The sequence below is a fragment of the Heterodontus francisci genome, chromosome 25 (assembly GCF_036365525.1).
Source record: "Heterodontus francisci isolate sHetFra1 chromosome 25, sHetFra1.hap1, whole genome shotgun sequence".
Classification (NCBI taxonomy): domain Eukaryota; kingdom Metazoa; phylum Chordata; class Chondrichthyes; order Heterodontiformes; family Heterodontidae; genus Heterodontus; species Heterodontus francisci.
Window position 1 is genome coordinate 16071552 of NC_090395.1, and position 17593 is coordinate 16089144.

At 57.4% G+C, this 17593-nt stretch overlaps 1 protein-coding gene across 6 annotated transcripts in view; it reads left to right on the top strand.

Moving 5' to 3' along the window:
* The window catches only part of cacna1sa (calcium channel, voltage-dependent, L type, alpha 1S subunit, a), a 722633-nt gene that overhangs the window by 470676 nt on the left and 234364 nt on the right, over nt 1-17593 (top strand). The gene's annotated exons all lie outside the window — the stretch shown is intronic.

Genomic DNA, 17593 nt, shown 5'->3' on the forward strand with positions numbered 1-17593 from the left:
CACCAGTGTGTGTGTATGTGTGGTGCATGTATGAGTGACTGTATGTGTGAGTACATGTGCCAATACAGACGTGAAAGAATGCATGTGTTTGAGAGTACAGGTGTGTGTGAATACCCGTGTGTACATGTGCATACTTGTGAGTGTGTTTATGCATCTATGTGACCACACGGCAGTACACTTACATATGTGTGAGTATGCATCAATACATGTATGCCTGTGTGCATGTACACATGTCTGAGTACATGTGTGTGTATGTGTGTGTGTATACACCCGAGTTTGTCTGTGTGTGTGATCATTCATCATGCATGTATACCAGGGACAATAATAAATCTTGCCTTAGGTTTTTTAATACTCACTGTTGTGACCTGTGGGGTTAAAACCAGGATCAACTGAAGAACTGAGCCCAAAATTCCTGCCCCTGCAATCTAATAGATGGCAGGATGGGATCCACAGACACTTCAGCTAAAGGTGATTTCATGTCCCTGTGTTTAACAACAACAGCAACTTGCATTTATAAAGCAGCTTTAAAGTAGTAAAACATCCCAAGGTGCATCATCAAACAAAATTTGGCACTAAGCCACCTAAGGGGGTATTAGGTCAGATGACCTAATAGAGATGCAGTGGCAGACATTTAAAGGGATATTTCAGAATACACAGAATAGATACATTTCAATAAGAAAGAAAAATTCCAAAGGTGGGACCCGCCATCCGTGGTTAACTAAAACAGTTAAAGATAGTTTCAAACTTAAAGAAAAAGTCTATAATTCTCTTCCTCAAAAGGCAGTAGAAGCAGAGTCTTTGAATATTTTTAAAGCAGATGTAGATAGATTCTTGATAAACAAGGGGGTGGAAGGTTATCGGGGGTAGGTGGAAATGTGGAGTAATCAGTTCAGCCATGAACTTATTGAATGGCGGAGAAGGCTTGAGAGGTCGAGTGGCCTACTCCTGCTCCTAATTCGTATGTTCGTATGACCAAATGTTTGGTCAAAGAGGTAGGTTTTAAGAAGCATTTTAAAGGACAAATGTGAGGTCAGGAGGTGGAGAGGTTTAGGGAGGGAATAACAGAGCTCAGCGCCCAGGCAGCTGGAGGCACAGCTACCAATGGTGGAGCGATTAAAATCGGGGATGATCAAGAGACCAGAATTAGAGGAGTGCAGATATCTCGGAGGGTTGTAAGGCTGGCGGAGGTTACAGAGATAGGGAGCGGTGAGGCCATGGGGGGTTTGGAAAACAAGGGTGAGAATTTTAAATCAAGGTGTTGGTTAAGATCAGCGAGCACAGGGTGATAGGTGGGAGTTAGGAAACGGTGATAGGTGGGAGTTAGGAAACGGTGATAGGTGGGAGTTAGGAAACGGTGATAGGTGGGAGTTAGGAAACGGTGATAGGTGGGAGTTAGGGCGCGGGGTGACAGGGGCGAGTTAGGACGCAGGGTGACAGGGGCGAGTTAGGACGCAGGGTGATAGGTGGGAGTTAGGACGCGGGGTGATAGGGGCGAGTTAGGAAACGGTGATAGGTGGGAGTTAGGACGCGGGGTGATAGGGGCGAGTTAGGACGCAGGGTGATAGGTGCGAGTTAGGACGCAGGGTGATAGGTGCGAGTTAGGACGCGGGGTTATAGGTGCGAGTTAGGACGCAGGGTGATAGGTGCGAGTTAGGACGCAGGGTGATAGGTGCGAGTTAGGACGCAGGGTGATAGGTGCGAGTTAGGACGCAGGGTGATAGGTGCGAGTTAGGACGCAGGGTGATAGGTGCGAGTTAGGACGCAGGGTGATAGGTGCGAGTTAGGACGCAGGGTGATAGGTGCGAGTTAGGACGCAGGGTGATAGGTGCGAGTTAGGACGCAGGGTGATAGGTGCGAGTTAGGACGCAGGGTGATAGGGGCTAGTGAGGACGCGGGGTGACAGGTGCGAGTTAGGAAACGGTGATAGGTGCGAGTTAGGAAACGGTGATAGGCGCGAGTAAGGACGCAGGGTGATAGGGGCGAGTTAGGACGCAGGGTGATAGGGGCGAGTTAGGACGCAGGGTGATAGGGGCGAGTTAGGACGCAGGGTGATAGGGGCGAGTTAGGACGCAGGGTGATAGGGGCGAGTTAGGACGCAGGGTGATAGGGGCGAGTTAGGACGCAGGGTGATAGGGGCGAGTTAGGACGCAGGGTGATAGGGGCGAGTTAGGACGCAGGGTGATAGGGGCGAGTTAGGACGCAGGGTGATAGGGGCGAGTTAGGACGCAGGGTGATAGGGGCGAGTTAGGACGCAGGGTGATAGGGGCGAGTTAGGACGCAGGGTGATAGGGGCGAGTTAGGACGCAGGGTGATAGGGGCGAGTTAGGACGCAGGGTGATAGGGGCGAGTTAGGAAACGGTGATGGGGCGAGTTAGGACGCAGGGTGATAGGTGCGAGTTAGGAAACGGTGATAGGGGCGAGTTAGGACGCAGGGTGATAGGGGCGAGTTAGGACGCAGGGTGATAGGGGCGAGTTAGGACGCAGGGTGATAGGTGCGAGTTAGGACGCAGGGTGATAGGGGCGAGTTAGGACGCAGGGTGATAGGTGCGAGTTAGGAAACGGTGATAGGGGCGAGTTAGGACGCAGGGTGATAGGGGCGAGTTAGGACGCAGGGTGATAGGGGCGAGTTAGGACGCAGGGTGATGGGGGCGAGTTAGGACGCAGGGTGATGGGGGCGAGTTAGGACGCAGGGTGATGGGGGCGAGTTAGGACGCAGGGTGATAGGGGCGAGTTAGGACGCAGGGTGATAGGGGCGAGTTAGGACGCAGGGTGATAGGGGCGAGTTAGGACGCAGGGTGATAGGGGCGAGTTAGGACGCAGGGTGATAGGGGCGAGTTAGGACGCAGGGTGATAGGGGCGAGTTAGGACGCAGGGTGATAGGTGCGAGTTAGGAAACGGTGATAGGGGCGAGTTAGGACGCAGGGTGATGGGGGCGAGTTAGGACGCAGGGTGATGGGGGCGAGTTAGGACGCAGGGTGATGGGGGCGAGTTAGGACGCAGGGTGATAGGGGCGAGTTAGGACGCAGGGTGATAGGTGCGAGTTAGGACGCAGGGTGATAGGTGAGAGTTAGGACGCAGGGTGATAGGGGCGAGTTAGGAAACGGTGATAGGCGTGAGTTAGGACGCAGGGTGATAGGTGCGAGTTAGGACGCAGGGTGATAGGTGCGAGTTAGGACGCAGGGTGATAGGTGCGAGTTGGGACGCAGGGTGATAGGTGCGAGTTGGGACGCAGGGTGATAGGTGCGAGTTAGGAAACGGTGATAGGTGCGAGTTAGGACGCAGGGTGATAGGTGCGAGTTAGGAAACGGTGATAGGTGGGAGTTAGGAAACGGTGATAGGCGCGAGTAAGGACGCAGGGTGATAGCTGCGTGTTAGGACGCAGGGTGATAGGTGCGAGTTAGGAAACGGTGATAGGGGCGAGTTAGGACACAGGGTGATAGGCGCGAGTTAGGACGCAGGGTGACAGGGGCGAGTTAGGACGCGGGGTGATAGGTGCGAGTTAGGACGCAGGGTGATAGGTGCGAGTTAGGAAACGGTGATAGGCGCGAGTTAGGACGCAGGGTGATAGGTGCGAGTTAGGACGCAGGGTGATAGGGGTGAGTTAGGACGCAGGGTGATAGGTGAGAGTTAGGACGCAGGGTGATAGGTGAGAGTTAGGACGCAGGGTGATAGGGGCGAGTTAGGACGCAGGGTGATAGGGGCGAGTTAGGACGCAGGGTGATAGGGGCGAGTTAGGACGCAGGGTGATAGGGGCGAGTTAGGACGCAGGGTGATAGGGGCGAGTTAGGACGCAGGGTGATAGGGGCGAGTTAGGACGCAGGGTGATAGGGGCGAGTTAGGACGCAGGGTGATAGGGGCGAGTTAGGACGCAGGGTGATAGGTGCGAGTTAGGACGCAGGGTGATAGGGGCGAGTTAGGACGCAGGGTGATAGGTGCGAGTTAGGACGCAGGGTGATAGGTGCGAGTTGGGACGCAGGGTGATAGGTGCGAGTTAGGAAACGGTGATAGGGGCGAGTTAGGACGCAGGGTGATAGGTGCGAGTTAGGAAACGGTGATAGGCGCGAGTTAGGACGCAGGGTGATAGGTGCGAGTTAGGAAACGGTGATCGGTGGGAGTTAGGAAACGGTGATAGGCGCGAGTTAGGACGCAGGGTGATAGGTGCGAGTTAGGAAACGGTGATAGGTGGGAGTTAGGACGCAGGGTGATAGGGGCGAGTTAGGACGCAGGGTGATAGGGGCGAGTTAGGACGCAGGGTGATAGGGGCGAGTTAGGACGCAGGGTGATAGGGGCGAGTTAGGACGCAGGGTGATAGGGGCGAGTTAGGACGCAGGGTGATAGGGGCGAGTTAGGAAACGGTGATGGGGCGAGTTAGGACGCAGGGTGATAGGTGCGAGTTAGGAAACGGTGATAGGAGCGAGTTAGGACGCAGGGTGATAGGGGCGAGTTAGGACGCAGGGTGATAGGGGCGAGTTAGGACGCAGGGTGATAGGTGCGAGTTAGGACGCAGGGTGATAGGGGCGAGTTAGGACGCAGGGTGATAGGTGCGAGTTAGGAAACGGTGATAGGGGCGAGTTAGGACGCAGGGTGATAGGGGCGAGTTAGGACGCAGGGTGATAGGGGCGAGTTAGGACGCAGGGTGACGGGGGCGAGTTAGGACGCAGGGTGATGGGGGCGAGTTAGGACGCAGGGTGATAGGGGCGAGTTAGGACGCAGGGTGATAGGGGCGAGTTAGGACGCAGGGTGATAGGGGCGAGTTAGGACGCAGGGTGATAGGGGCGAGTTAGGACGCAGGGTGATAGGTGCGAGTTCGGAAACGGTGATAGGGGCGAGTTAGGACGCAGGGTGATGGGGGCGAGTTAGGACGCAGGGTGATGGGGGCGAGTTAGGACGCAGGGTGATAGGGGCGAGTTAGGACGCAGTGTGATAGGTGCGAGTTAGGACGCAGGGTGATAGGTGAGAGTTAGGACGCAGGGTGATAGGTGAGAGTTAGGACGCAGGGTGATAGGGGCGAGTTAGGAAACGGTGATAGGCGTGAGTTAGGACGCAGGGTGATAGGCGTGAGTTAGGACGCAGGGTGATAGGCGTGAGTTAGGACGCAGGGTGATAGGTGCGAGTTAGGATGCAGGGTGATAGGTGCGAGTTGGGACGCAGGGTGATAGGTGCGAGTTGGGACGCAGGGTGATAGGTGCGAGTTAGGAAACGGTGATAGGCGCGAGTTAGGACGCAGGGTGATAGGTGCGAGATAGGAAACGGTGATAGGTGGGAGTTAGGAAACGGTGATAGGCGCGAGTAAGGACGCAGGGTGATAGCTGCGTGTTAGGACGCAGGGTGATAGGTGCGAGTTAGGAAACGGTGATAGGGGCGAGTTAGGACACAGGGTGATAGGCGCGAGTTAGGACGCAGGGTGACAGGGGCGAGTTAGGACGCGGGGTGATAGGTGCGAGTTAGGACGCAGGGTGATAGGTGCGAGTTAGGAAACGGTGATAGGCGCGAGTTAGGACGCAGGGTGATAGGTGCGAGTTAGGACGCAGGGTGATAGGGGTGAGTTAGGACGGAGGGTGATAGGGGTGAGTTAGGACGGAGGGTGATAGGTGAGAGTTAGGACGGAGGGTGATAGGTGAGAGTTAGGACGCAGGGTGATAGGGGTGAGTTAGGACGCAGGGTGATAGGGGCGAGTTAGGACGCAGGGTGATAGGGGTGAGTTAGGACGCAGGGTGATAGGGGTGAGTTAGGACGCAGGGTGATAGGGGTGAGTTAGGACGCAGGGTGATAGGGGCGAGTTAGGACGCAGGGTGATAGGGGCGAGTTAGGACGCAGGGTGATAGGGGCGAGTTAGGACGCAGGGTGATAGGTGCGAGTTAGGACGCAGGGTGATAGGTGCGAGTCAGGACGCAGGGTGATAGGTGCGAGTCAGGAAGCAGGGTGATAGGTGCGAGTCAGGACGCAGGGTGATAGGGGCGAGTTAGGACGCAGGGTGATAGGGGCGAGTTAGGACGCAGGGTGATGGGGCGAGTTAGGACGCAGGGTGATAGGTGTGAGTTAGGAAACGGTGATGGGGCGAGTTAGGACGCAGGGTGATAGGGGCGAGTTAGGACGCAGGGTGATGGGGGCGAGTTAGGACGCAGGGTGATGGGGGCGAGTTAGGACGCAGGATGATGGGGGCGAGTTAGGACGCAGGGTGATGGGGGCGAGTTAGGACGCAGGGTGATGGGGGCGAGTTAGGACGCAGGGTGATGGGGGCGAGTTAGGACGCAGGGTGATGGGGGCGAGTTAGGACGCAGGGTGATGGGGGCGAGTTAGGACGCAGGGTGATGGGGGCGAGTTAGGACGCAGGGTGATGGGGGCGAGTTAGGACGCAGGGTGATGGGGGCGAGTTAGGACGCAGGGTGATGGGGGCGAGTTAGGACGCAGGGTGATGGGGGCGAGTTAGGACGCAGGGTGATGGGGGCGAGTTAGGACGCAGGGTGATAGGGGCGAGTTAGGACGCAGGGTGATAGGGGCGAGTTAGGACGCGGGGTGATAGGGGCGAGTTAGGACGCGGGGTGACAGGTGCGAGTTAGGAAACGGTGATAGGCGCGAGTTAGGACGCAGGGTGATAGGTGTGAGTTAGGACGCAGGGTGATAGTTGCGAGTTAGGACGCAGGGTGATAGGGGCGAGTTAGGACGCAGGGTGATAGGTGTGAGTTAGGACGCAGGGTGATAGAAGAGAGTTAGGAAACGGTGATAGGGGCGAGTTAGGAAACGGTGATAGGCGCGAGTAAGGACGCAGGGTGGTAGGTGCGAGTTAGGAAACGGTAATAGGCACGAGTTAGGAAACGGTGATAGGCGCGAGTTAGGAAACGGTGATAGGGGTGAGTTAGGACGCAGGGTGATAGGCGCGAGTTACGACGCGGGGTGACAGGTGCGAGTTAGGAAACGGTGATAGGGGCGAGTTAGGACGCAGGGTGATAGGCGCGAGTTAGGACGCAGGGTGATAGGCGCGAGTTAGGACGCAGGGTGATAGGGGCGAGTTAGGACGCGGGGTGATAGGTGCGAGTTAGGACGCAGGGTGATAGGCGCAAGTTAGGACGCAGGGTGATAGGTGCGAGTTAGGATGCAGGGTGATAGGGGCGAGTTAGGATGCAGGGTGATAGGTGCGAGTTCGGAAACGGTGATAGGTGTGAGTTAGGACGCAGGGTGATGGGGGCGAGTTAGGACGCAGGGTGATAGGTGCGAGTTAGGACGCAGGGTGATAGGGGCGAGTTAGGACGCAGGGTGATAGGGGCGAGTTAGGACGCAGGGTGATAGGGGCGAGTTAGGACGCAGGGTGATAGGGGCGAGTTAGGACGCAGGGTGATAGGGGCGAGTTAGGACGCGGGGTGACAGGTGCGAGTTAGGAAACGGTGATAGGCGCGAGTTAGGACGCAGGGTGATAGGGGCGAGTTAGGACGCAGGGTGAGAGGTGTGAGTTAGGACGCAGGGTGATAGTTGCGAGTTAGGACGCAGGGTGATAGGGGCGAGTTAGGACGCAGGGTGATAGGTGTGAGTTAGGACGCAGGGTGATAGAAGAGAGTTAGGAAACGGTGATAGGGGCGAGTTAGGAAACGGTGATAGGCGCGAGTAAGGACGCAGGGTGGTAGGTGCGAGTTAGGAAACGGTGATAGGCGCGAGTTAGGAAACGGTGATAGGCGCGAGTTAGGAAACGGTGATAGGCGCGAGTTAGGAAACGGTGATAGGGGTGAGTTAGGACGCAGGGTGATAGGCGCGAGTTACGACGCGGGGTGACAGGTGCGAGTTAGGAAACGGTGATAGGGGCGAGTTAGGACGCAGGGTGATAGGCGCGAGTTAGGACGCAGGGTGATAGGGGCGAGTTAGGACGCAGGGTGATAGGGGCGAGTTAGGACGCGGGGTGATAGGTGCGAGTTAGGACGCAGGGTGATAGGCGCAAGTTAGGACGCGGGGTGATAGGTGCAAGTTAGGAAACGGTGATAGGCGCGAGTTAGGACGCAGGGTGATAGGTGCGAGTTAGGATGCAGGGTGATAGGTGCGAGTTAGGATGCAGGGTGATAGGTGCGAGTTAGGACGCAGGGTGATAGGTGCGAGTTAGGATGCAGGGTGATAGGTGCGAGTTAGGATGCAGGGTGATAGGTGCGAGTTAGGAAACGGTGATAGGTGTGAGTTAGACGCAGGGTGATAGGTGCGAGTTAGGACGCAGGGTGATAGGTGCGAGTTAGGACGCAGGGTGATAGGTGCGAGTTAGGACGCAGGGTGATAGGTGCGAGTTAGGACGCAGGGTGATAGGGGCGAGTTAGGACGCAGGGTGATAGGGGCGAGTTAGGACGCAGGGTGATAGGGGCGAGTTAGGACGCAGGGTGATAGGGGCGAGTTAGGACGCAGGGTGATAGGGGCGAGTTAGGACGCAGGGTGATAGGTGCGAGTTAGGACGCAGGGTGATAGGGGCGAGTCAGGACGCAGGGTGATAGGGGCGAGTCAGGACGCAGGGTGATAGGGGCGAGTCAGGACGCAGGGTGATAGGGGCGAGTTAGGACGCAGGGTGATAGGTGCGAGTTAGGACGCAGGGTGATAGGGGCTAGTTAGGACGCAGGGTGATAGGGGCTTGTTAGGACGCAGGGTGATAGGGGCTAGTTAGGACGCAGGGTGATAGGGGCGAGTTAGGATGCAGGGTGATAGGTGCGAGTTAGGACGCAGGGTGATAGGTGCGAGTTAGGACGCAGGGTGATAGGTGCGAGTTAGGACGCAGGGTGATAGGTGCGAGTTAGGACGCAGGGTGATAGTTGCGAGTTAGGACGCAGGGTGATAGGTGCGAGTTAGGACGCAGGGTGATAGGTGCGAGTTAGGACGCAGGGTGATAGGGGCGAGTTAGGATGCAGGGTGATAGGGGCGAGTTAGGATGCAGGGTGATAGGTGCGAGTTAGGAAACGGTGATAGGGGCGAGTTAGGACGCAGGGTGATAGGTGCGAGTTAGGACGCAGGGTGATAGGTGCGAGTTAGGACGCAGGGTGATAGGTGCGAGTTAGGACGCAGGGTGATAGGTGCGAGTTAGGACGCAGGGTGATAGGGGCGAGTTAGGACGCAGGGTGATAGGGGCGAGTTAGGACGCAGGGTGATAGGGGCGAGTTAGGACGCAGGGTGATAGGGGCGAGTTAGGACGCAGGGTGATAGGGGCGAGTTAGGACGCAGGGTGATAGGTGCGAGTTAGGACGCAGGGTGATAGGGGCGAGTTAGGACGCAGGGTGATAGGTGCGAGTTAGGAAACGGTGATAGGGGCGAGTTAGGACGCAGGGTGATAGGGGCGAGTTAGGACGCAGGGTGATAGGTGCGAGTTAGGACGCAGGGTGATAGGTGCGAGTTAGGACGCAGGGTGATAGGTGCGAGTTAGGACGCAGGGTGATAGGTGCGAGTTAGGACGCAGGGTGATAGGGGCGAGTTAGGATGCACGGTGATAGGTGCGAGTTAGGAAACGGTGATAGGTGCGAGTTAGGACGCAGGGTGATAGGTGCGAGTTAGGACGCAGGTGATAGGTACGAGTTAGGACGCAGGGTGATAGGGGCGAGTTAGGACGCAGGGTGATGGGGCGAGTTAGGACGCAGGGTGATGGGGCGAGTTAGGACGCAGGGTGATAGGTGCGAGTTAGGACGCAGGGTGATAGGTGCGAGTTAGGACGCAGGGTGATAGGGGCGAGTTAGGATGCAGGGTGATAGGTGCGAGTTAGGAAACGGTGATAGGGGCGAGTTAGGACGCATTTTGATAGGTGCGAGTTAGGACGCAGGGTGATAGGTGCGTGTTAGGACGCAGGGTGATAGGTGCGAGTTAGGACGCAGGGTGATAGGGGCGAGTTAGGACGCAGGGTGATAGGGGCGAGTTAGGACGCAGGGTGATAGGGGCGAGTTAGGACGCAGGGTGATAGGGGCGAGTTAGGACGCAGGGTGATAGGTGCGAGTTAGGACGCAGGGTGATAGGGGCGAGTTAGGATGCAGGGTGATAGGTGCGAGTTAGGAAACGGTGATAGGGGCGAGTTAGGACGCAGGGTGATAGGTGCGAGTTAGGACGCAGGGTGATAGGTGCGAGTTAGGACGCAGGGTGATAGGTGCGAGTTAGGACGCAGGGTGATAGGTGCGAGTTAGGACGCAGGGTGATAGGGGCGAGTTAGGATGCACGGTGATAGGTGCGAGTTAGGCAACGGTGATAGGTGCGAGTTAGGACGCAGGGTGATAGGTGCGAGTTAGGACGCAGGTGATAGGTACGAGTTAGGACGCAGGGTGATAGGGGCGAGTTAGGACGCAGGGTGATGGGGCGAGTTAGGACGCAGGGTGATAGGTGCGAGTTAGGACGCAGGGTGATAGGTGCGAGTTAGGACGCAGGGTGATAGGGGCGAGTTAGGATGCAGGGTGATAGGTGCGAGTTAGGAAACGGTGATAGGGGCGAGTTAGGACGCAGGGTGATAGGTGCGAGTTAGGACGCAGGGTGATAGGGGCGAGTTAGGACGCAGGGTGATAGGGGCGAGTTAGGATGCAGGGTGCTAGGTGCGAGTTAGGAAACGGTGATAGGGGCGAGTTAGGACGCAGGGTGATAGGTGCGAGTTAGGACGCAGGGTGATAGGGGCGAGTTAGGACGCAGGGTGATAGGGGCGAGTTAGGACGCAGGGTGATAGGGGCGAGTTAGGACGCAGGGTGATAGGTGCGAGTTAGGACGCAGGGTGATAGGGGCGAGTTAGGATGGAGGGTGATAGGTGCGAGTTAGGAAACGGTGATAGGGGCGAGTTAGGACGCAGGGTGATAGGTGCGAGTTAGGACGCAGGGTGATAGGGGCGAGTTAGGACGCAGGGTGATAGGTGCGAGTTAGGACGCAGGGTGATAGGTGCGAGTTAGGACGCAGGGTGATAGGGGCGAGTTAGGACGCAGGTGATAGGTACGAGTTAGGACACAGGGTGATAGGCGCGAGTTAGGACGCAGGGTGACAGGGGCGAGTTAGGACGCGGGGTGATAGGTGCGAGTTAGGACGCAGGGTGATAGGTGCGAGTTAGGAAACGGTGATAGGCGCGAGTTAGGACGCAGGGTGATAGGTGCGAGTTAGGACGCAGGGTGATAGGGGTGAGTTAGGACGGAGGGTGATAGGGGTGAGTTAGGACGGAGGGTGATAGGTGAGAGTTAGGACGCAGGGTGATAGGTGAGAGTTAGGACGCAGGGTGATAGGGGCGAGTTAGGACGCAGGGTGATAGGGGCGAGTTAGGACGCAGGGTGATAGGGGTGAGTTAGGACGCAGGGTGATAGGGGTGAGTTAGGACGCAGGGTGATAGGGGCGAGTTAGGACGCAGGGTGATAGGGGCGAGTTAGGACGCAGGGTGATAGGGGCGAGTTAGGACGCAGGGTGATAGGTGCGAGTTAGGACGCAGGGTGATAGGGGCGAGTTAGGAAACGGTGATAGGCGTGAGTTAGGACGCAGGGTGATAGGTTTGAGTTAGGACGCAGGGTGATAGGTGCGAGTTAGGACGCAGGGTGATAGGTGCGAGTTGGGACGCAGGGTGATAGGTGCGAGTTGGGACGCAGGGTGATAGGTGCGAGTTGGGACGCAGGGTGATAGGTGCGAGTTAGGAAACGGTGATAGGGGCGTGTTAGGACGCAGGGTGATAGGTGCGAGTTAGGAAACGGTGATAGGCGCGAGTTAGGACGCAGGGTGATAGGTGCGAGTTAGGAAACGGTGATAGGTGGGAGTTAGGAAACGGTGATAGGCGCGAGTCAGGACGCAGGGTGATAGCTGCGTGTTAGGACGCAGGGTGATAGGTGCGAGTTAGGAAACGGTGATAGGGGCGAGTTAGGACACAGGGTGATAGGCGCGAGTTAGGACGCAGGATGACAGGGGCGAGTTAGGACGCGGGGTGATAGGTGCGAGTTAGGACGCAGGGTGATAGGTGCCAGTTAGGACGCAGGGTGATAGGGGCGAGTTAGGACGCAGGGTGATAGGTGCGAGTTAGGACGCAGGGTGATAGGTGCGAGTTAGGACGCAGGGTGATAGGTGCGAGTTGGGACGCAGGGTGATAGGTGCGAGTTAGGAAACGGTGATAGGGGCGAGTTAGGACGCAGGGTGATAGGTGCGAGTTAGGAAACGGTGATAGGCGCGAGTTAGGACGCAGGGTGATAGGTGCGAGTTAGGAAACGGTGATAGGTGGGAGTTAGGAAACGGTGATAGGCGCGAGTCAGGACGCAGGGTGATAGCTGCGTGTTAGGACGCAGGGTGATAGGTGCGAGTTAGGAAACGGTGATAGGGGCGGGTTAGGACACAGGGTGATAGGCGCGAGTTAGGACGCAGGGTGACAGGGGCGAGTTAGGACGCGGGGTGATAGGTGCGAGTTAGGACGCAGGGTGATAGGTGCAAGTTAGGACGCAGGGTGATAGGGGCGAGTTAGGACGCAGGGTGATAGGTGCGAGTTAGGACGCAGGGTGATAGGTGCGAGTTAGGACGCAGGGTGATAGGAGCGAGTTAGGACGCAGGGTGATAGGGGCGAGTTAGGACGCAGGGTGATAGGGGCGAGTTAGGACGCAGGGTGATAGGGGCGAGTTAGGACGCAGGGTGATAGGGGCGAGTTAGGACGCAGGGTGATAGGTGCGAGTTAGGACGCAGGGTGATAGGTGCGACTTAGGACGCAGGGTGATAGGTGCGACTTAGGACGCAGGGTGATAGGGGTGAGTTAGGACGCAGGGTGATAGGGGTGAGTTAGGACGCAGGGTGATAGGTGCGAGTTAGGACGCAGGGTGATAGGTGCGAGTTAGGACGCAGGGTGATAGGTGCGAGTTAGGACGCAGGGTGATAGGGGCGAGTTAGGACGCAGGGTGATAGGGGCGAGTTAGGACGCAGGGTGATAGGGGCGAGTTAGGACGCAGGGTGATAGGTGCGAGTCAGGACGCAGGGTGATAGGTGCGAGTCAGGACGCAGGGTGATAGGTGCGAGTCAGGACGCAGGGTGATAGGGGCGAGTTAGGACGCAGGGTGATAGGGGCGAGTTAGGACGCAGGGTGATGGGGCGAGTTAGGACGCAGGGTGATAGGTGCGAGTTAGGAAACGGTGATGGGGCGAGTTAGGACGCAGGGTGATAGGGGCGAGTTAGGACGCAGGGTGATGGGGGCGAGTTAGGACGCAGGGTGATGGGGGCGAGTTAGGACGCAGGATGATGGGGGCGAGTTAGGACGCAGGGTGATGGGGGCGAGTTAGGACGCAGGGTGATGGGGGCGAGTTAGGACGCAGGGTGATGGGGGCGAGTTAGGACGCAGGGTGATGGGGGCGAGTTAGGACGCAGGGTGATGGGGGCGAGTTAGGACGCAGGGTGATGGGGGCGAGTTAGGACGCAGGGTGATGGGGGCGAGTTAGGACGCAGGGTGATGGGGGCGAGTTAGGACGCAGGGTGATGGGGGCGAGTTAGGACGCAGGGTGATAGGGGCGAGTTAGGACGCAGGGTGATAGGGGCGAGTTAGGACGCGGGGTGACAGGTGCGAGTTAGGAAACGGTGATAGGCGCGTGTTAGGACGCAGGGTGATAGGGGCGAGTTAGGACGCAGGGTGATAGGTGTGAGTTAGGACGCAGGGTGATAGTTGCGAGTTAGGACGCAGGGTGATAGGGGCGAGTTAGGACGCAGGGTGATAGGTGTGAGTTAGGACGCAGGGTGATAGAAGAGAGTTAGGAAACGGTGATAGGGGCGAGTTAGGAAACGGTGATAGGCGCGAGTAAGGACGCAGGGTGGTAGGTGCGAGTTAGGAAACGGTAATAGGCGCGAGTTAGGAAACGGTGATAGGCGCGAGTTAGGAAACGGTGATAGGGGTGAGTTAGGACGCAGGGTGATAGGCGCGAGTTACGACGCGGGGTGACAGGTGCGAGTTAGGAAACGGTGATAGGGGCGAGTTAGGACGCAGGGTGATAGGCGCGAGTTAGGACGCAGGGTGATAGGCGCGAGTTAGGACGCAGGGTGATAGGGGCGAGTTAGGACGCGGGGTGATAGGTGCGAGTTAGGACGCAGGGTGATAGGCGCAAGTTAGGACGCAGGGTGATAGGTGCGAGTTAGGATGCAGGGTGATAGGGGCGAGTTAGGATGCAGGGTGATAGGTGCGAGTTAGGAAACTGTGATAGGTGTGAGTTAGGACGCAGGGTGATGGGGGCGAGTTAGGACGCAGGGTGATAGGTGCGAGTTAGGACGCAGGGTGATAGGGGCGAGTTAGGACGCAGGGTGATAGGGGCGAGTTAGGACGCAGGGTGATAGGGGCGAGTTAGGACGCAGGGTGATAGGGGCGAGTTAGGACGCGGGGTGACAGGTGCGAGTTAGGAAACGGTGATAGGCGCGAGTTAGGACGCAGGGTGATAGGGGCGAGTTAGGACGCAGGGTGATAGGTGTGAGTTAGGACGCAGGGTGATAGTTGCGAGTTAGGACGCAGGGTGATAGGGGCGAGTTAGGACGCAGGGTGATAGGTGTGAGTTAGGACGCAGGGTGATAGAAGAGAGTTAGGAAACGGTGATAGGGGCGAGTTAGGAAACGGTGATAGGCGCGAGTAAGGACGCAGGGTGGTAGGTGCGAGTTAGGAAACGGTGATAGGCGCGAGTTAGGAAACGGTGATAGGCGCGAGTTAGGAAACGGTGATAGGCGCGAGTTAGGAAACGGTGATAGGGGTGAGTTAGGACGCAGGGTGATAGGCGCGAGTTACGACGCGGGGTGACAGGTGCGAGTTAGGAAACGGTGATAGGGGCGAGTTAGGACGCAGGGTGATAGGCGCGAGTTAGGACGCAGGGTGATAGGGGCGAGTTAGGACGCAGGGTGATAGGGGCGAGTTAGGACGCGGGGTGATAGGTGCGAGTTAGGACGCAGGGTGATAGGCGCAAGTTAGGACGCGGGGTGATAGGTGCAAGTTAGGAAACGGTGATAGGCGCGAGTTAGGACGCAGGGTGATAGGTGCGAGTTAGGATGCAGGGTGATAGGTGCGAGTTAGGACGCAGGGTGATAGGTGCGAGTTAGGATGCAGGGTGATAGGTGCGAGTTAGGATGCAGGGTGATAGGTGCGAGTTAGGAAACGGTGATAGGTGTGAGTTAGACGCAGGGTGATAGGTGCGAGTTAGGACGCAGGGTGATAGGTGCGAGTTAGGACGCAGGGTGATAGGTGCGAGTTAGGACGCAGGGTGATAGGTGCGAGTTAGGACGCAGGGTGATAGGTGCGAGTTAGGACGCAGGGTGATAGGGGCGAGTTAGGACGCAGGGTGATAGGGGCGAGTTAGGACGCAGGGTGATAGGGGCGAGTTAGGACGCGGGGTGACAGGTGCGAGTTAGGAAACGGTGATAGGCGCGTGTTAGGACGCAGGGTGATAGGGGCGAGTTAGGACGCAGGGTGATAGGTGTGAGTTAGGACGCAGGGTGATAGTTGCGAGTTAGGACGCAGGGTGATAGGGGCGAGTTAGGACGCAGGGTGATAGGTGTGAGTTAGGACGCAGGGTGATAGAAGAGAGTTAGGAAACGGTGATAGGGGCGAGTTAGGAAACGGTGATAGGCGCGAGTAAGGACGCAGGGTGGTAGGTGCGAGTTAGGAAACGGTAATAGGCGCAAGTTAGGAAACGGTGATAGGCGCGAGTTAGGAAACGGTGATAGGGGTGAGTTAGGACGCAGGGTGATAGGCGCGAGTTACGACGCGGGGTGACAGGTGCGAGTTAGGAAACGGTGATAGGGGCGAGTTAGGACGCAGGGTGATAGGCGCGAGTTAGGACGCAGGGTGATAGGCGCGAGTTAGGACGCAGGGTGATAGGGGCGAGTTAGGACGCGGGGTGATAGGTGCGAGTTAGGACGCAGGGTGATAGGCGCAAGTTAGGACGCAGGGTGATAGGTGCGAGTTAGGATGCAGGGTGATAGGGGCGAGTTAGGATGCAGGGTGATAGGTGCGAGTTAGGAAACTGTGATAGGTGTGAGTTAGGACGCAGGGTGATGGGGGCGAGTTAGGACGCAGGGTGATAGGTGCGAGTTAGGACGCAGGGTGATAGGGGCGAGTTAGGACGCAGGGTGATAGGGGCGAGTTAGGACGCAGGGTGATAGGGGCGAGTTAGGACGCAGGGTGATAGGGGCGAGTTAGGACGCGGGGTGACAGGTGCGAGTTAGGAAACGGTGATAGGCGCGAGTTAGGACGCAGGGTGATAGGGGCGAGTTAGGACGCAGGGTGATAGGTGTGAGTTAGGACGCAGGGTGATAGTTGCGAGTTAGGACGCAGGGTGATAGGGGCGAGTTAGGACGCAGGGTGATAGGTGTGAGTTAGGACGCAGGGTGATAGAAGAGAGTTAGGAAACGGTGATAGGGGCGAGTTAGGAAACGGTGATAGGCGCGAGTAAGGACGCAGGGTGGTAGGTGCGAGTTAGGAAACGGTGATAGGCGCGAGTTAGGAAACGGTGATAGGCGCGAGTTAGGAAACGGTGATAGGCGCGAGTTAGGAAACGGTGATAGGGGTGAGTTAGGACGCAGGGTGATAGGCGCGAGTTAGGACGCAGGGTGATAGGGGCGAGTTAGGACGCAGGGTGATAGGGGCGAGTTAGGACGCGGGGTGATAGGTGCGAGTTAGGACGCAGGGTGATAGGCGCAAGTTAGGACGCGGGGTGATAGGTGCAAGTTAGGAAACGGGGTGATAGGTGCGAGTTAGGACGCAGGGTGATAGGCGCAAGTTAGGACGCGGGGTGATAGGTGCAAGTTAGGAAACGGTGATAGGCGCGAGTTAGGACGCAGGGTGATAGGTGCGAGTTAGGATGCAGGGTGATAGGTGCGAGTTAGGACGCAGGGTGATAGGTGCGAGTTAGGATGCAGGGTGATAGGGGCGAGTTAGGACGCGGGGTGATAGGTGCGAGTTAGGAAACGGTGATAGGTGTGAGTTAGACGCAGGGTGATAGGTGCGAGTTAGGACGCAGGGTGATAGGTGCGAGTTAGGACGCAGGGTGATAGGTGCGAGTTAGGATGCAGGGTGATAGGTGCGAGTTAGGACGCAGGGTGATAGGTGCGAGTTAGGACGCAGGGTGATAGGGGCGAGTTAGGACGCAGGGTGATAGGGGCGAGTTAGGACGCGGGGTGACAGGTGCGAGTTAGGAAACGGTGATAGGCGCGTGTTAGGACGCAGGGTGATAGGGGCGAGTTAGGACGCAGGGTGATAGGTGTGAGTTAGGACGCAGGGTGATAGTTGCGAGTTAGGACGCAGGGTGATAGGGGCGAGTTAGGACGCAGGGTGATAGGTGTGAGTTAGGACGCAGGGTGATAGAAGAGAGTTAGGAAACGGTGATAGGGGCGAGTTAGGAAACGGTGATAGGCGCGAGTAAGGACGCAGGGTGGTAGGTGCGAGTTAGGAAACGGTAATAGGCGCGAGTTAGGAAACGGTGATAGGCGCGAGTTAGGAAACGGTGATAGGGGTGAGTTAGGACGCAGGGTGATAGGCGTGAGTTACGACGCGGGGTGACAGGTGCGAGTTAGGAAACGGTGATAGGGGCGAGTTAGGACGCAGGGTGATAGGCGCGAGTTAGGACGCAGGGTGATAGGCGCGAGTTAGGACGCAGGGTGATAGGGGCGAGTTAGGACGCGGGGTGATAGGTGCGAGTTAGGA